The sequence below is a fragment of the Coregonus clupeaformis genome, unplaced genomic scaffold (assembly GCF_020615455.1).
Source record: "Coregonus clupeaformis isolate EN_2021a unplaced genomic scaffold, ASM2061545v1 scaf1318, whole genome shotgun sequence".
Lineage (NCBI taxonomy): Eukaryota > Metazoa > Chordata > Actinopteri > Salmoniformes > Salmonidae > Coregonus > Coregonus clupeaformis.
Genome location: NW_025534772.1, coordinates 55,548 through 71,813, shown reverse-complemented (window position 1 = coordinate 71,813; position 16,266 = coordinate 55,548). Strand labels below are relative to the sequence as shown.

General features: G+C 38.3%; 8 non-coding genes and 7 pseudogenes across 8 annotated transcripts; all 15 read left to right on the top strand.

Moving 5' to 3' along the window:
- The first annotated feature begins 212 nt into the window (after positions 1 to 212).
- On the top strand, positions 213 to 330 carry LOC123486723 (annotated as a pseudogene).
- A 623-nt stretch (positions 331 to 953) lies between these two features.
- Positions 954 to 1,071, top strand: LOC123486725 (annotated as a pseudogene).
- A 552-nt stretch (positions 1,072 to 1,623) lies between these two features.
- Positions 1,624 to 1,742, top strand: LOC123486771 (annotated as a pseudogene).
- A 1,428-nt stretch (positions 1,743 to 3,170) lies between these two features.
- Positions 3,171 to 3,289, top strand: LOC123486757. Its single transcript, XR_006659498.1, has one exon. It is a non-coding gene; the product is annotated as a 5S ribosomal RNA (ribosomal RNA).
- A 269-nt stretch (positions 3,290 to 3,558) lies between these two features.
- LOC123486720 lies at positions 3,559 to 3,676 on the top strand (annotated as a pseudogene).
- Positions 3,677 to 4,220: 544 nt separating this feature from the next.
- LOC123486770 lies at positions 4,221 to 4,339 on the top strand (annotated as a pseudogene).
- A 626-nt stretch (positions 4,340 to 4,965) lies between these two features.
- LOC123486761 lies at positions 4,966 to 5,084 on the top strand. The gene has a single exon (XR_006659502.1). It is a non-coding gene; the product is annotated as a 5S ribosomal RNA (ribosomal RNA).
- A 544-nt stretch (positions 5,085 to 5,628) lies between these two features.
- Positions 5,629 to 5,747, top strand: LOC123486764. The gene has a single exon (XR_006659505.1). It is a non-coding gene; the product is annotated as a 5S ribosomal RNA (ribosomal RNA).
- Positions 5,748 to 6,017: 270 nt separating this feature from the next.
- On the top strand, positions 6,018 to 6,147 carry LOC123486727 (annotated as a pseudogene).
- A 406-nt stretch (positions 6,148 to 6,553) lies between these two features.
- On the top strand, positions 6,554 to 6,672 carry LOC123486753. The gene has a single exon (XR_006659494.1). It is a non-coding gene; the product is annotated as a 5S ribosomal RNA (ribosomal RNA).
- Positions 6,673 to 7,082: 410 nt separating this feature from the next.
- Positions 7,083 to 7,201, top strand: LOC123486768. The gene has a single exon (XR_006659509.1). It is a non-coding gene; the product is annotated as a 5S ribosomal RNA (ribosomal RNA).
- A 266-nt stretch (positions 7,202 to 7,467) lies between these two features.
- LOC123486760 lies at positions 7,468 to 7,586 on the top strand. Its single transcript, XR_006659501.1, has one exon. It is a non-coding gene; the product is annotated as a 5S ribosomal RNA (ribosomal RNA).
- A 411-nt stretch (positions 7,587 to 7,997) lies between these two features.
- LOC123486724 lies at positions 7,998 to 8,106 on the top strand (annotated as a pseudogene).
- A 7,539-nt stretch (positions 8,107 to 15,645) lies between these two features.
- Positions 15,646 to 15,764, top strand: LOC121560641. The gene has a single exon (XR_005999050.1). It is a non-coding gene; the product is annotated as a 5S ribosomal RNA (ribosomal RNA).
- A 270-nt stretch (positions 15,765 to 16,034) lies between these two features.
- On the top strand, positions 16,035 to 16,153 carry LOC121560635. The gene has a single exon (XR_005999047.1). It is a non-coding gene; the product is annotated as a 5S ribosomal RNA (ribosomal RNA).
- Positions 16,154 to 16,266: the final 113 nt, after the last annotated feature.

The window sequence follows — 16,266 nt, the reverse complement described above, 5'->3', positions numbered from 1 at the left end:
TAATAATATCCTGTATTTGTATTGGACTAAATGCAGTTTGTATGTGCTGTCCTAACCTGATCAAATTAAATAATAGACAGTGCGTTTCCCCTCAAAATATAGGCAGTACATTCAGCCTTTGTTTTTAGTCTGTTCTTTAAGTTGCACGGAAATACGAATCACTGATACATTTTGTTCATGTCTTTATATAGTGTACCAAGAGTTATTCCATCGCTTACGGCCATACCAGCCTGAATATGCCCGATCTCGTCAGATCTCGGAAGCTAAGCAGGTTTAGGGCTGGTTAGTACTTGGATGGGGACCACCTTGGAATACCAGTTGCTGTAAAAGCATGTAGAAGCTATGACGTGGACTGATAATCTGTGTTATATGCTGAGATGTGAAGATGTGATGTGAAATATGAAGCTATGATATGTAAAAAATAAGCTGTGAAGCTATGAGATGTGAAGATGTGATGTGAAATATGAAGCTATGATATGTAAAAAAATAAGCTGTGAAGATGTGATGTGAAATATGAAGCTATGATATGTAAAAAAATAAGCTGTAAAGCTATGATGGGTTATTTAAAAAAAAAAAAAAAAAAAAAATACGCCCGATCTCGTCTGATCTCGGAAGCTAAGCAGGGTAGGGCCTGGTTAGTACTTGGATGGGAGACCTCCTGGGAATACCAGGTGCTGTAAGCTTTTTGTTCCACTAGAGAGTACTCTTGTGTCATGGAGCAACTGCCTTTTATTTATCACCCTAATAATATCATGTATTTTTATTGGACTAAATGCAGTTTGTATGTGCTGTCCTAACCTGATCAAATAAAAAAATAGACAGTGCGTTTCCCTCAAAATATAGGCAGTACATTCAGCCTTTGTTTTTAGTCGGTTCATTAAGTTGCATGGAAATACGAATCGCTGATCAATTTTGTTCATGTCTTTATATAGTGTACCAAGAGTTATTCCCTTGCTTACGGCCATACCAGCCTGAATATACCCGCTCGTCTGATCTCGGAAACTAAGCAGGGTTGGGCCTGGTTAGTACTTAGATGGGGAGACCTCCTGGGAATACCAGATGCTGTAAGCTTTTGTTCCACTAGATAGTATTCTTGTGTCATGGAGCAACTGCCTTTTATTTATCACCCTAATAATATCATGTATTTTTATGGGACTAAATGCAGTTTGTATGTGCTGCCCCTTCCCTGCCCTGATCAAATTAAATGATAGAAAGTGCGTTTCTCTCAAAATATATGTGTCATGGAGCAACTGCCTTTATTTATCACCCTAATAATATCATGTATTTTTAATGGACTAAATGCAGTTTGTATGTGCTGCCCTGCCCTGATCAAATTAAATAATAGACAGTGCGTTTTCATCAAAATATATGTGTCATGGAGCAACTGCCTTTTATTTATCACCCTAATAATATCATGTATTTTTATTGGTCTAAATGCAGTTTGTATGTGCTGCCCTGCCCTGCCCTGATTCAAATTAAATAATAGACAGTGCGTTTCCCCTCAAAATATAGGCAGTATATTCAGCCTTTGTTTTTTAGTTGGTTCATTAATTTGCATGGAAATACGAATCACTGATCAATTTTGTTCATGTCTTTATATAGTGTACCAAGAGTTATTCCCTTGCTTACGGCCATACCAGCCTGAATACGCCCGATCTCGTCAGATCTCGGAAGCTAAGCAGGTTTAGGGCTGGTTAGTACTTGGATGGGGGACCACCTTGGAATACCAGTTGCTGTAAAAGCATGTAAGAAGCTATGACGTGGACTGATAATCTGTGTTATATGCTGAGATGTGAAGATGTGATGTGAAATATGAAGCTATGATATGTAAAAATAAGCTGTGAAGATGTGATGTGAAATATGAAGCTATGATATGTAAAAAAATAAGCTGTGAAGATGTGATGTGAAATATGAAGCTATGATATATAAAATAAGCTGTGAAGCTATGAGATGTGAAGATGTGATGTGAAATATGAAGCTATGATATGTAAAAATAAGCTGTGAAGCTATGAGATGTGAAGATGTGATGTGAGAAAAAAATAAAATAAAAAAAAAAAATCGCCCGATCTCGTCAGATCTCGGAAGCTAAGCATGTTTAGGGCTGGTTAGTACTTGGATGGGGGACCACCTTGGAATACCAGTTGCTGTAAAAGCATGTAAGAAGCTATAACGTGGACTGATAATCTGTGTTATATGCTGAGATGTGAAGATGTGATGTGATGTGAAATATGAAGCTATGATATGTAAAAATAAGCTGTGAAGATGTGATGTGAAATATGAAGCTATGATATGTAAAAAATAAGCTGTGAAGCTATGAGATGGGAAGATGTGATGTGAAATATGAAGCTATGATATGTATAAAATAAGCTGTGAAGCTATGAGATGTGAAGATGTGATGTGAAATATGAAGCTATGATATGTAAAAATAAGCTGTGAAGATGTGATGTGAAATATGAAGCTATGATATGTAAAAAAAATAAGCTGTAAAGCTATGATGGGTTATTTAAAAAATAAAAATAAAAAAATAAATACACCCGCTCTCGTCTGATCTCGGAAACTAAGCAGGGTTGGGCCTGGTTAGTACTTGGATGGGGAGACCTCCTGGGAATACCAGGTGCTGTAAGCTTTTGTTCCACTAGATAGTATTCTTGTGTCATGGAGCAACTGCCTTTTATTTATCACCCTAATAATATCATGTATTTTTATTGGACTAAATGCAGTTTGTATGTGCTGCCCTGCCCTGCCCTGATCAATTTAAATAATAGACAGTGCGTTTCCCTCAAAATATATGTGTCATGGAGCAGCTGCCTTTTATTTATCACCCTAATAATATCCTGTATTTGTATTGGACTAAATGCAGTTTGTATGTGCTGTCCTAACCTGATCAAATAAAATAATAGACAGTGCCTTTCCCTCAAAATATATGTGTCATGGAGCAACTGCCTTTTATTTATCTCCCTAATAATATCCTGTATTTTTATTGGACTAAATGCAGTTTGTATGTGCTGTCCTAACCTGATCAAATTAAATAATAGACAGTGCGTTTCCCTCAAAATATAGGCAGTACATTCAGCCTTTGTTTTTAGTCTGTTCTTTAAGTTGCACGGAAATACGAATCACTGATACATTTTGTTCATGTCTTTATATAGTGTACCAAGAGTTATTCCATCGCTTACGGCCATACGAGCCTGAATACACCCGATCTCGTCTGATCTCGGAAACTAAGCAGAGTTGGGCCTGGTTAGTACTTGGATGGGAGACCTCCTGGGAATACCAGGTGCTGTAAGCTTTTTGTTCCACTAGAGAGTACTCTTGTGTCATGGAGCAACTGCCTTTTATTTATCACCCTAATAATATCATGTATTTTTATTGGACTAAATGCAGTTTGTATGTGCTGTCCTAACCTGATCAAATAAAAAAATAGACAGTGCGTTTCCCTCAAAATATAGGCAGTACATTCAGCCTTTGTTTTTAGTCGGTTCATTAAGTTGCATGGAAATACGAATCGCTGATCAATTTTGTTCATGTCTTTATATAGTGTACCAAGAGTTATTCCTTGCTTACGGCCATACCAGCCTGAATATACCCGCTCTGTCTGATCTCGGAAACTAAGCAGGGTTGGGCCTGGTTAGTACTTAGATGGGAGACCTCCTGGGAATACCAGATGCTGTAAGCTTTTGTTCCACTAGATAGTATTCTTGTGTCATGGAGCAACTGCCTTTTATTTATCACCCTAATAATATCATGTATTTTTATTGGACTAAATGCAGTTTGTATGTGCTGCCCTGCCCTGCCCTGATCAATTTAAATAATAGACAGTGCGTTTCCCTCAAAATATATGTGTCATGGAGCAGCTGCCTTATATTTATCACCCTAATAATATCCTGTATTTGTATTGGACTAAATGCAGTTTGTATGTGCTGTCCTAACCTGATCAAAAAAAATAATAGACAGTGCCTTTCCCTCAAAATATATGTGTCATGGAGCAACTGCCTTTTATTTATCTCCCTAATAATATCCTGTATTTTTATTGGACTAAATGCAGTTTGTATGTGCTGTCCTAACCTGATCAAATTAAATAATAGACAGTGCGTTTCCCTCAAAATATAGGCAGTACATTCAGCCTTTGTTTTTAGTCTGTTCTTTAAGTTGCACGGAAATACGAATCACTGATACATTTTGTTCATGTCTTTATATAGTGTACCAAGAGTTATTCCATCGCTTACGGCCATACCAGCCTGAATACGCCCGATCTCGTCAGATCTCGGAAGCTAAGCAGGTTTAGGGCTGGTTAGTACTTGGATGGGGGACCACCTTGGAATACCAGTTGCTGTAAAAGCATGTAAGAAGCTATGACGTGGACTGATAATCTGTGTTATATGCTGAGATGTGAAGATGTGATGTGAAATATGAAGCTATGATATGTAAAAATAAGCTGTGAAGCTATGAGCTGTGAAGATGTGATGTGAAATATGAAGCTATGATATGTAAAAAAAATAAGCTGTGAAGATGTGATGTGAAATATGAAGCTATGATATGTAAAAAAATAAGCTGTAAAGCTATGATGGGTTATTTAAAAAAAAAAAAAAAAAAAAAAAATACACCCGATCTCGTCTGATCTCGGAAACTAAGCAGAGTTGGGCCTGGTTAGTACTTGGATGGGAGACCTCCTGGGAATACCAGGTGCTGTAAGCTTTTTGTTCCACTAGAGAGTACTCTTGTGTCATGGAGCAACTGCCTTTTATTTATCACCCTAATAATATCATGTATTTTTATTGGACTAAATGCAGTTTGTATGTGCTGTCCTAACCTGATCAAATAAAAAAATAGACAGTGCGTTTCCCTCAAAATATAGGCAGTACATTCAGCCTTTGTTTTTAGTCGGTTCATTAAGTTGCATGGAAATACGAATCGCTGATCAATTTTGTTCATGTCTTTATATAGTGTACCAAGTGTTATTCCCTTGCTTACGGCCATACCAGCCTGAATATACCCGCTCTCGTCTGATCTCGGAAACTAAGCAGGGTTGGGCCTGGTTAGTACTTAGATGGGAGACCTCCTGGGAATACCAGATGCTGTAAGCTTTTGTTCCACTAGATAGTATTCTTGTGTCATGGAGCAACTGCCTTTTATTTATCACCCTAATAATATCATGTATTTTTATTGGACTAAATGCAGTTTGTATGTGCTGCCCTGCCCTGCCCTGATCAATTTAAATAATAGACAGTGCGTTTCCCTCAAAATATATGTGTCATGGAGCAGCTGCCTTATATTTATCACCCTAATAATATCCTGTATTTGTATTGGACTAAATGCAGTTTGTATGTGCTGTCCTAACCTGATCAAAAAAATAATAGACAGTGCCTTTCCCTCAAAATATATGTGTCATGGAGCAACTGCCTTTTATTTATCTCCCCTAATAATATCCTGTATTTTTATTGGACTAAATGCAGTTTGTATGTGCTGTCCTAACCTGATCAAATTAAATAATAGACAGTGCGTTTCCCTCAAAATATAGGCAGTACATTCAGCCTTTGTTTTTAGTCTGTTCTTTAAGTTGCACGGAAATACGAATCACTGATACATTTTGTTCATGTCTTTATATAGTGTACCAAGAGTTATTCCATCGCTTACGGCCATACGAGCCTGAATACACCCGATCTCGTCTGATCTCGGAAACTAAGCAGGGTTGGGCCTGGTTAGTACTTAGATGGGAGACCTCCTGGGAATACCAGATGCTGTAAGCTTTTTGTTCCACTAGATAGTATTCTTGTGTCATGGAGCAACTGCCTTTTATTTATCACCCTAATAATATCATGTATTTTTATTGGACTAAATGCAGTTTGTATGTGCTGTCCTAACCTGATCAAATAAAAAAATAGACAGTGCGTTTCCCTCAAAATATAGGCAGTACATTCAGCCTTTGTTTTTAGTCGGTTCATTAAGTTGCACAGAAATTCGAATCACTGGTAAATTTTGTTCATGTCTTTATATAGTGTACCAAGAGTTGTTCCTGCGCTAACGGCCATACCATCCTGAATATGCCTGATCTCGTCTGATCTCGGAAGCTAAGCTGGATTGGGCCTTGTTAGTACTTGGATGGGAGACCTCCTGGGAACTGCCTTGGAATACCAGGTGCTGTAAGCTTTTTGTTCCACTGGAGAGTACTCTTGTGTCATGGAGCAACTGCCTTTTATATATCACCCTAATAATATCATGTCATTTTATTGGACTAAATGCAGTTTGTATGTGCTGCCCTGCCCTGCCCTGATCAATTTAAATAATAGACAGTGCGTTTCCCTCAAAATATATGTGTCATGGAGCAACTTCCTTTTATTTCCCTAATAATATCATGTATTTTTATTGGACTAAATGCAGTTTGTATGTGCTGCCCTGCCCTGGTCAAATTAAATAATAGACAAAGCGTTTCCCTCAAAATATAGGCAGTACATTCAGCCTTTGTTTTTAGTCGGTTCATTAAGTTGCACGGAAATTCGAATCACTGGTAAATTTTGTTCATGTCTTTATATAGTGTACCAAGAGTTGTTCACTTGCTTACGGCCATACCAGCCTGAATACACCCGATCTCGTCTGATCTCGGAAGCTAAGCAGGATTGGGCCTGGTTAGTACTTGGATGGGAGACCGCCTGGCAATACCATGTGCTGTAAGCTTTTTGTTCCACTAGAGAGTGCTCTTGTGTCATGGAGCAACTGCCTTTTATTTATCACCCTAATAATATCATGTATTTTTATTGGACTAAATGCAGTTTGTATGTGCTGCCCTGCCCTGCCCTGCCCTGATCAATTTAAATAATGGACAGTGCGTTTCCCTCAAAATATATATGTCATGGAGCAACTGCCTTTTATTTATCACCCTAATAATATCATGTATTTTATTGGACTAAATGCAGTTTGTATGTGCTGCCCTGGTCAAATTATATAATAGACAAAGCGTTCCCCCTCAAAATATAGGCATTACATTCAGCCTTTGTTTTTAGTCGGTTCATTAAGTTGCACGGAAATTCGAATCACTGGTAAATTTTGTTCATTTCTTTATATAGTGTACCAAGAGTTGTTCACTCGCTTACGGCCATACCAGCCTGAATACACCCGATCTCGTCTGATCTTGGAAACTAAGCAGGATGGGGCCTGGTTAGTACTTGGATGGGATACCGCCTGGGAATACCATGTGCTGTAAGCTTTTTGTTCCACTAGAGAGTGCTCTTGTGTCATGGAGCAACTGCCTTTTATTTATCACCCTAATAATATCATGTATTTTTATTGGACTAAATGCAGTTTGTATGTGCTGCCCTGGTCAAATTATATAATAGACAAAGCGTTCCCCTCAAAATATAGGCATTACATTCAGCCTTTGTTTTTAGTCGATCTCATTAAGTTGCACGGAAATTCGAATCACTGGTAAATTTTGTTCATTTCTTTATATAGTGTACCAAGAGTTGTTCACTCGCTTACGGCCATACCAGCCTGAATACACCCGATCTCGTCTGATCTCGGAAACTAAGCAGGATGGGGCCTGGTTAGTACTTGGATGGGATACCGCCTGGGAATACCATGTGCTGTAAGCTTTTTGTTCCACTAAAGAGTGCTCTTGTGTCATGGAGCAACTGCCTTTTATTTATCACCCTAATAATATCATGTATTTTAATTGGACTAAATGCAGTTTGTATGTGCTGCCCTGCCCTGCCCTGATCAATTTAAATAATAGACAGTGCATTTCACTCAAAATATATGTGTCATGCAGCAGCTGCCTTTTATTTATCACCCTAATAATATCATGTATTTTTATTGGACTAAATGCAGTTTGTATGTGCTGCCCTGCCCTGGTCAAATTAAATAATAGACAAAGCGTTTCCCTCAAAATATAGGCAGTACATTCAGCCTTTGTTTTTAGTCGGTTCATTAAGTTGCACGGAAATTCGAATCACTGGTAAATTTTGTTCATGTCTTTATATAGTGTACCAAGAGTTTTTCACTCAGCTTACGGCCATACCAGCCTGAATACACCTGATCTCGGAAGCTAAGCAGGATTGGGCCTGGTTAGTACTTGGATGGGAGAACCCCTGGGAATACCATGTGCTGTAAGCTTTTTGTTCCACTAGAGAGTGCTCTTGTGTCATGGAGCAACTGCCTTTTATTTATCACCCTAATAATATCATGGATTTTTATTGGACTAAATGCAGTTTGTATGTGCTGCCCTGGTCAAATTATATAATAGACAAAGCGTTCCCCTCAAAATATAGGCATTACATTCAGCCTTTGTTTTTAGTCGGTTCATTAAGTTGCACGGAAATTCGAATCGCTGATACATTTTGTTCATGTCTTTATATAGTGTACCAAGAGTTATTCACTCGCTTACGGCCATACCAGCCTGAATACGCCCATCCTGATTGGAGAAGTGACGACAGGTGCGAGGTTTGAGCTGTGAGTGAGTGTTTGCTGAAGAGTGTTTGCTCGAGAGCTATTTTTGTTAATTATTTGGATTTCGAAATATATTTTTTGTTTGTTCTTGCAGTTGAATAGTTTTAAGTTTGGTTAGTCTTCCCCCCTTGCAGTTTTGCTGCTTGGGGGAGAGTTTTTTTCTTTTCGGATTCTTTTTTTGAATCACTATGACGGACAACATGGAAATGACAAACGGAATGGACAAAGACAACGAAAGGGCGCAACGGAAGAAAAATGAAGATAAAGAAGGAATGAAATATGGCAAAGAATACACGGTGGCAATTGAGTTGGTAGGAGAAGACAAAGTGACGACAATGGAACTACTACGAGCAATTAAGGAGGGGTGTGGAGAGGTGGTGGGATGCCGAATGAAAGGAGAAAAAAAGTATGAAGTTACGATGAGAAACGGAAAAGGAAAAGAACGTTTAATGGATGGAATATGGATAAAGGACACCAGGATTTTGGCGAGAGATGTTAATGTGAAGGAATTGGTGGTGTCTTTTATGAATCTCCCAGTATATGTAGAAGATGGTGTGATACTGGGTAAGCTGAGTAGCTGGGGAGTGGAAGCCGTTTCGGAGAAAAGGAGGAGAGTTTGGCCAGGAACGGAGGTGGTTGATGGGACACGTTTTTGCAAAGTCAAGTTCACAGAAAAAGTGACATCATTGCCTTACTCTACAAGAATTGAGACGTTGGAGGAGCAGAATATTTTAGGGTCCTTCATGACAAACAGGTCAGAGTGTGTCGGTTGTGTATTCAACCCGGGCACATAGTTAAAGACTGCCCTGAATTTAAGTGTTTCAAATGTGGCAAGCAAGGACACTATGCGAGAGAATGTGTCGGAGAGAAGGAAAGGAATTTCTGTGGTGGATGCAGAAAGAGATTGGCGGAGTGCAACTGTGGAGAGGTTATGGCTGAAGAGGGGAGTCAAGCACTATTCGAGGAAGCAGGTGTATTGTCGCAAGAAGGAGAAGAAGATGGAGGAGAGGACGTGGTGGAGAGTGGAGAGACGGAGGAAGGAAGAAGGGAGAAGGACCAGAAGATGAATGAAATTGGGAGTAGTATGGACTCAGAAATAAGAAGAGGAAGTTTTCAGGAGGAGGGGGAGTGGACTGGGGGGAAGCACGGGGGGACTCACAGGTTTTGGGGGATAGCACAGTACTAACAAGTACCTCGGGGGGTGAAGAAATGGAGAGGGGTTCGAGTTTGAGAACAATAACAGAAACGACAACGACGGCTATACATGAGACGGAGATGAACACGGGGAGCACAACGATGACAATACCAGAGACGGAGATGAACATGGGGAGCACAACGGATGAGGGTGACAAGAAGTTGAGTTGGCTGGATAACATGGACTTGGAGGAGATATCGGACACGGATGATGGAGAAAAGAGTGAAAGAACGAGGGAAGGATACAGGAAGAGGAAAGCGGGGGAAGAGGGAGAGGGAAAGGGGGGAAGAGGAAAGAAACTGGATAACAGGTAGAGGATAATGAATTTATATTTTACTATTTTATTATTTATTAGAATGGTAAATATAATGTCAATAAATGCAAATGGTTTGAGAACTATGGGAAAATTTAATAGAATAGTACAAATGAAGAATTCAGATATTTTATGTATTCAAGAGACGCACTGGGATAATGCATGTGTTTTAGGAGTTAAAAAAATATGGAGGGATTTTATTTATGTTAACAATGGCAGGGGAAATTCAAGTGGGGTTGCAATTTTATTAAGGAAGGATGTAGTAGAAAATGTGAAGAAGATATATAATGATAATAATGGGAGGATTTTAATTTTGGATTTTGAATATATGAATAGGGTTTTTAGGATTATAAATATTTATGCGCCGAATAAAGAGATAGAGCGAAAGAATTTATTTTTAGAAGTAGGGAAATGGTGTAAGGGTAACTGTATTTTAGTAGGGGATTTTAATGTAAAAATGAATAGATTAGATATGAAAAGGGGAGCTATTTTTAGAAATGACGTATCTAGGGGGGTCTTAAGGAAGATTATGTTTGAAAACAGTTTGATTGATATATGGAGGGGAGGAGAATCCGAACAAGAGAGGAATTTCTAGAAGGCAGGTGGTTTTAGGGGAGTTGAAACAGACGCGAATAGATCTGGTTTTAGTAAATGAGGGTTTAAGGAATTTTATGAAAGAAATTAAGTATGTTTTTACAGCTTTTAGTGATCATGCGGCGGTGGTATTTTCTTGTGGAGTAAGGACACATACTAAATCTGGTGGGCTGTGGTGTTTAAATAATAGCTTGCTAGAGGAGGAAAATTATATTGAGATGATATCAGAATGTATTGGGGAGGCCAAAAGACAACAGTTAATGGAGGTGAATATGGGGTTGTGGTGGGAGGAGCTGAAAACCAAATGTAAGGAATTGACTATAAAATATGCTGTTAAGAGGAATTATTTTTTGAAAAAGAAGGAGAGGGAACTACGTAAGAAGGTTAAACATGAACTTGAGTGTATAGAAAAGGATGAAGGTCATGGGGTGGAGGATTATTTACTGGCTAAGGATGCACTTGATGAATATGAGAAGAAGAAATGTAATGCGGCTATTGTAAGGAGTAGAGTGCAATATGCGATAGAGGGGGGAAAGGTGTACTTCATTTTTCTTGAATTTAGAAAAAGAAGACAAGAGAAGATTTATATTACGGAGTTAATTAATGATAAAGGGGAAAAGGTTAATGATTTGGTGGGGATTCTGGATACGGTCGAGAGATATTATGAATGCTTATTTAAAAAGAAGAGGTTAATGATTCCTGTATGGATAAGGTGCTTGAACACGTGGATACTAAGTTAACAGAAGGGGAAAAAAAACATGTGTGATGAAGATATGAGTCTAACTGACATTAAGGAGGCCATATTAGATGCTAATTGCAATAGGAGTCCGGGGGTCTGATGGCCTAACTGCGGAATTTTATAAATCTTTTGCAGATTTGTTGGCTCCAATTTTAAGAAAACTGTATGAATATATTGAAAAGACTCAAGTGGTGCCAGATTCACAAGCCACAGGAGTTTTAACCATACTGTATAAAAATAAAGGGGAGTCGTGTAAATTTGGATAATTATCGACCGTTGACACTTTTAAATTGTGATTATAAGATCTTAGCCAAGGTCTTAGCTAATAGAGTTAAAAAAGTTATGGGAGGAGTAATAGCAGAGACACAAGGATATAGTGTACCAGGGAGGGATATTTCTGACACAGTGGGAACAATAAGGGATGTGATAAAGCATATGGGGGAGGAAGGGGGGTTTGTGATGAGTTTGGATCTAAATAAGGCTTTTGATAGAGTTGATCATTCCTTTTTACTGCGTACACTTGGGAAATTTGGGTTTGGTGAAAGAATGATAGGTTGGATTAGACTACTGAATGGATATGCAAGGAGCAGAGTAAAATGTAATGGGATTTTAACAGATTATTTTCCTCTGGAGAGATCTGTAAGGCAGGGATGTCCGTTATCAGCTGCTCTTTATAGTTTATCGGTGGAGCCGCTTGCAGCAATGATTAAAGCAAACAAATTAATTCGAGGTATACGGATACCGGATGGGGGGAGAGTGTTATACAGCAATATGCGGATGATACTACATGTACTGTGATAGATGTTGAAAGTGTGAAGAATGTAATGGAGTGTTTTGAGGTATATGGCAAGGCATCAGGGGCAAAACTTAATGTTGAAAAATCTGAAATAATGTATGTGGGGATAGATGAAAAAAGTGGACTGTGGATTCCCTTTCAAAAAGGCTGAAGGTTATATAAAGACTTTAGGGGTGGTTTTGGGGGTGGATAAAGAAGGGACGAGAGATGAGACATGGACTGGGGTTTTGAATAAAATAAAACATACTCTATCCTATTGGAAGGCAAGAAAACTGTTCTTGAGGGGGAAGGTGGTGGTGATTAATTCTTTGGTGGCATCCAAATGTATCTATGTTCTAGGTTCGTTGGATATGCCACAATGGGTGTTAAAAGAATTCAATGGTTTGGTTACAGATTTCCTATGGGAGGGGAAGGGGACTAGGATTGCAAGGGCAACTCTTATCTCGGATTTAAAGGATGGGGGTTGAAATTGGTGGATCTGGATGTGAAGAGAAAAGCAATGAGAATAAAAACTGTGCAAAAATACTTATATGGGGAGGTAGATTATGGATGGAAAAGGTTTTTTAAACATTTTTTGTACAGAAGTGGGGGTTGTGAAGAAAGTGGATTATTGATGTCATGGAAGAAGGATATGTTGGAGGGTTTGCCTGAGTTCTATAAAGAGGTGTTCTTGGCATGGGGGGGAATTTCTTCCTAAGATTGAGTACACATGTACAAATAAGGACAACATATTTAATCAGCCTGTGTTTTTGAATCCGAAAATAGAGAGTGGTGGGAAGGTGCTGTACAACAAAATGTTCATGAAGGCTGGGTTAATATTGGTAAAATATTTTCTTTACGAGGTTATACCGGGGTTTTTAAGGGGGCAGGCAATTCTGGATACTGTGTGGGAGGTTGATGATACAGTGGAGAGAAAATTAGTATTGCAGATATACGAAAGAATTAAATTATGCATTCCGGGTGAGTGGATAAAAGTGATAAATGGGGAGGGGGAATATGAGGACTTGTATGTGCTGCCAAGTCTCTATGTGGGTAAAGGATCGGGGAAACAAGTTTTATCAAAAGTAACACAGAAAAGATTGTACAAGTGTATGTTGAAGTCTGTGTGTGTGAGGCCTGCGGCTGAGAGGATGTGGAGAAAAATGTTTATTGATTTGGATGTTTCTTTGATGTGGGAGAATTTGGGTTTGTTTGGGAATAAACGAAATTGTGAGAACATGGATTTTATGATACGGCATAATCGTATATACACAAATATTATTTTACATCAGATAAACCGCGATGTACGGCGGGAATGTGATGTGTGTATGATGAAGCCAGAGTCTTTATTGCATTTATTTGTTGAATGTCCAAGTCTGACAGGTTTTTTTAAGGAAGTAAAAATTTTGTTGTGGAGGCACTGGAGAAAAGAGTTTTTAGAAAGTTTTGTATGGGATAGGTTAATATTATTTGGAGTAATGGGGAAATGTTTGGGTGTGAATGTGTACCTGTTGAATATTGTTTTGAGTTTTGTGAGGTATGCAATTTACTGTAGAAGGAATATGAAACATTTTGAAGGGAAAAAGGTGAATGTCTGGGTAATCTTTAAAGCAGGTTTAAGAAAGCAGGTGGAATTAATGTATAATGCAAAACTAGAGAAATTTGAAAGTATGTTTATAAAGGGGAGTACTTTAGTGTCTATGGAGGAGGGAGGAGGGGGAGTTAGGGTTAACTTCTGAAATGGAGTATGTCTAATGTCTATATTAGATTATGTATTTTATGTTGATTAGTGAATAAGGATGGTGTAATTATGGGATGGAAGATTTTGATGAACATTTTGTTGAGGTTGTTGCAAGGGATGGTGGAGGATCTTTAATTTTTGAAAGAATTATTTTGAATATTTTCTTTGTTTATTTTATTTGGTAGGGGGTGGCTTTTATCTGCCTATTTTGTGGGTGGAATTTGTTATGTCTTAGTCATGTCTGAGTTTTTTGTATTTTTATTTCTTTGGGTTCTTTGATTTGATAGGGGGTGAATTGTTCACCTGCCTATGTTAGGATAGTGTCTTCTGTATTGTTCATTGTAATATTGTACTGTAAATATTGTAAAAAATTGAATTTTTTGATAATAAAAAGAGAAAAAAAAAAATACACCCGATCTCGTCAGATCTCGGAAGCTAAGCAGGTTTAGGGCTGGTTAGTGCTTGGATGGGGGACCACCTTGGAATACCAGTTGCTGTAAAAGCATGTAAGAAGCTATGACGTGGACTGATAATCTGTGTTATAGGCTGAGATGTGAAGATGTGATGTGAAATATGAAGCTATGATATGTAAAAAAATAAGCTGTGAAGCTATGAGATGTGAAGATGTGATGTGAAATATGAAGCTATGATATGTAAAAATAAGCTGTGAAGCTATGAAATGTGAAGATGTGATGTGAAATATGAAGCTATGATATGTAAAAATATAGCTGTGAAGCTATGAGATGTGAAGATGTGATGTGAAATATGAATCTATGATATGTAAAAATAAGCTGTGAAGATGTGATGTGAAATATGAAGCTATGATATGTAAAAATAAGCTGTGAAATATGAAGCTATGATATGTAAAAAAATAAGCTGTAAAAAGCTATGATGGGTTAATAAAAAAAAATAAAAAATACACCCGATCTCGTTTGATCTCGGAAGCTAAGCAGGATTGGGCCTGGTTAGTACTTTGATGGGAGACCGCCAGGGAATACCATGTGCTGTAAACTTTTTGTTCCGCTAGAGAGTGCTCTTGTGTCATGGAGCAACTGCCTTTTATTTATCACCATAATAATATCATGTATTTTTATTGGACTAAATGCAGTTTGTATGTGCTGCCCTGCCCTGCCCTGATCAAATTAAATAATAGACAGTGCGTTTCCCTCAAAATATATGTGTCATGGAGCAACTGCCTTTTATTTATCACCCTAATAATATCATGTATTTTTATTGGACTAAATGCAGTTTGTATGTGGTGACCTGCCCTGCCCTGATCAATTTAAATAATAGACAGTGCGTTTTCCTCAAAATATATGTGTCATGGAGCAACTGCCTTTTATTTATCACCCTAATAATATCATGTATTTTTATTGGACTAAATGCAGTTTGTATGTGCTGCCCTGCCCTGCCCTGATCAAATTAAATAATAGACAGTGCGTTTCTCTCAAAATATATGTGTCATGGAGCAACTGCCTTTTATTTATCACCCTAATAATATCATGTATTTTTATTGGACTAAATGCAGTTTGTATGTGGTGACCTGCCCTGCCCTGATCAATTTAAATAATAGACAGTGCGTTTTTCCTCAAAATATATGTGTCATGGAGCAACTGCCTTTTATTTATCACCCTAATAATATCATGTATTTTTATTGGACTAAATGCAGTTTGTATGTGCTGCCCTGCCCTGCCCTGGTCAAATTAAATAATAGCCAAAGCGTTTCCCTCAAAATATAGGCAGTACATTCAGCCTTTGTTTTTAGTCGGTTCATTAAGTTGCACGGAAATTCGAATCACTGGTAAATTTTGTTCATGTCTTCATATAGTGTACCAAGAGTTGTTCACTCGCTTACGGCCATACCAGCCTGAATATGCCCGATCTCGTCTGATCTCGGAAGATAAGCAGGATTGTGCCTGGTTAGTACTTGGATGGGAGACCGCCTGGGAATACCAGGTGCTGTAAGCTTTTTGTTCCACTAGAGAGTGCTCTTGTGTCATGGAGCAACTGCCTTTTATTTATCACCCTAATAATATCCTGTATTTCTATTGGACTAAATGCAGTTTGTATGTGCTGTCCTAACCTGATCAAATTAAGTAATAGACAGTGCGTTTCCCTGAAAATATAAGCAATACATTCAGCCTTTGTTTTTAGTCTGTTCATTAGGTTGCATGGAAATACGAATCACTGATACATTTTGTTCATTTCTTTATATAGTGTACCAAGAGTTGTTCCTGCGCTTATGGCCATACCATCCTGAATATGCCTGATCTCGTCAGATCTCGGAAGCTAAGCAGTGTTGGGCCTGGATAGTACTTGGATGGGAGACTGCCTGGGAATACCAGGTGCTGTAAGATTTTGGTTCCACTAGAGAGTGCTCTTGTGTCATGGAGCAACTGCCTTTTATTTATCACCCTAATAATATCATGTATTTTTATTGGACTAAATGCAGTTTGTATGTGCTGCCCTG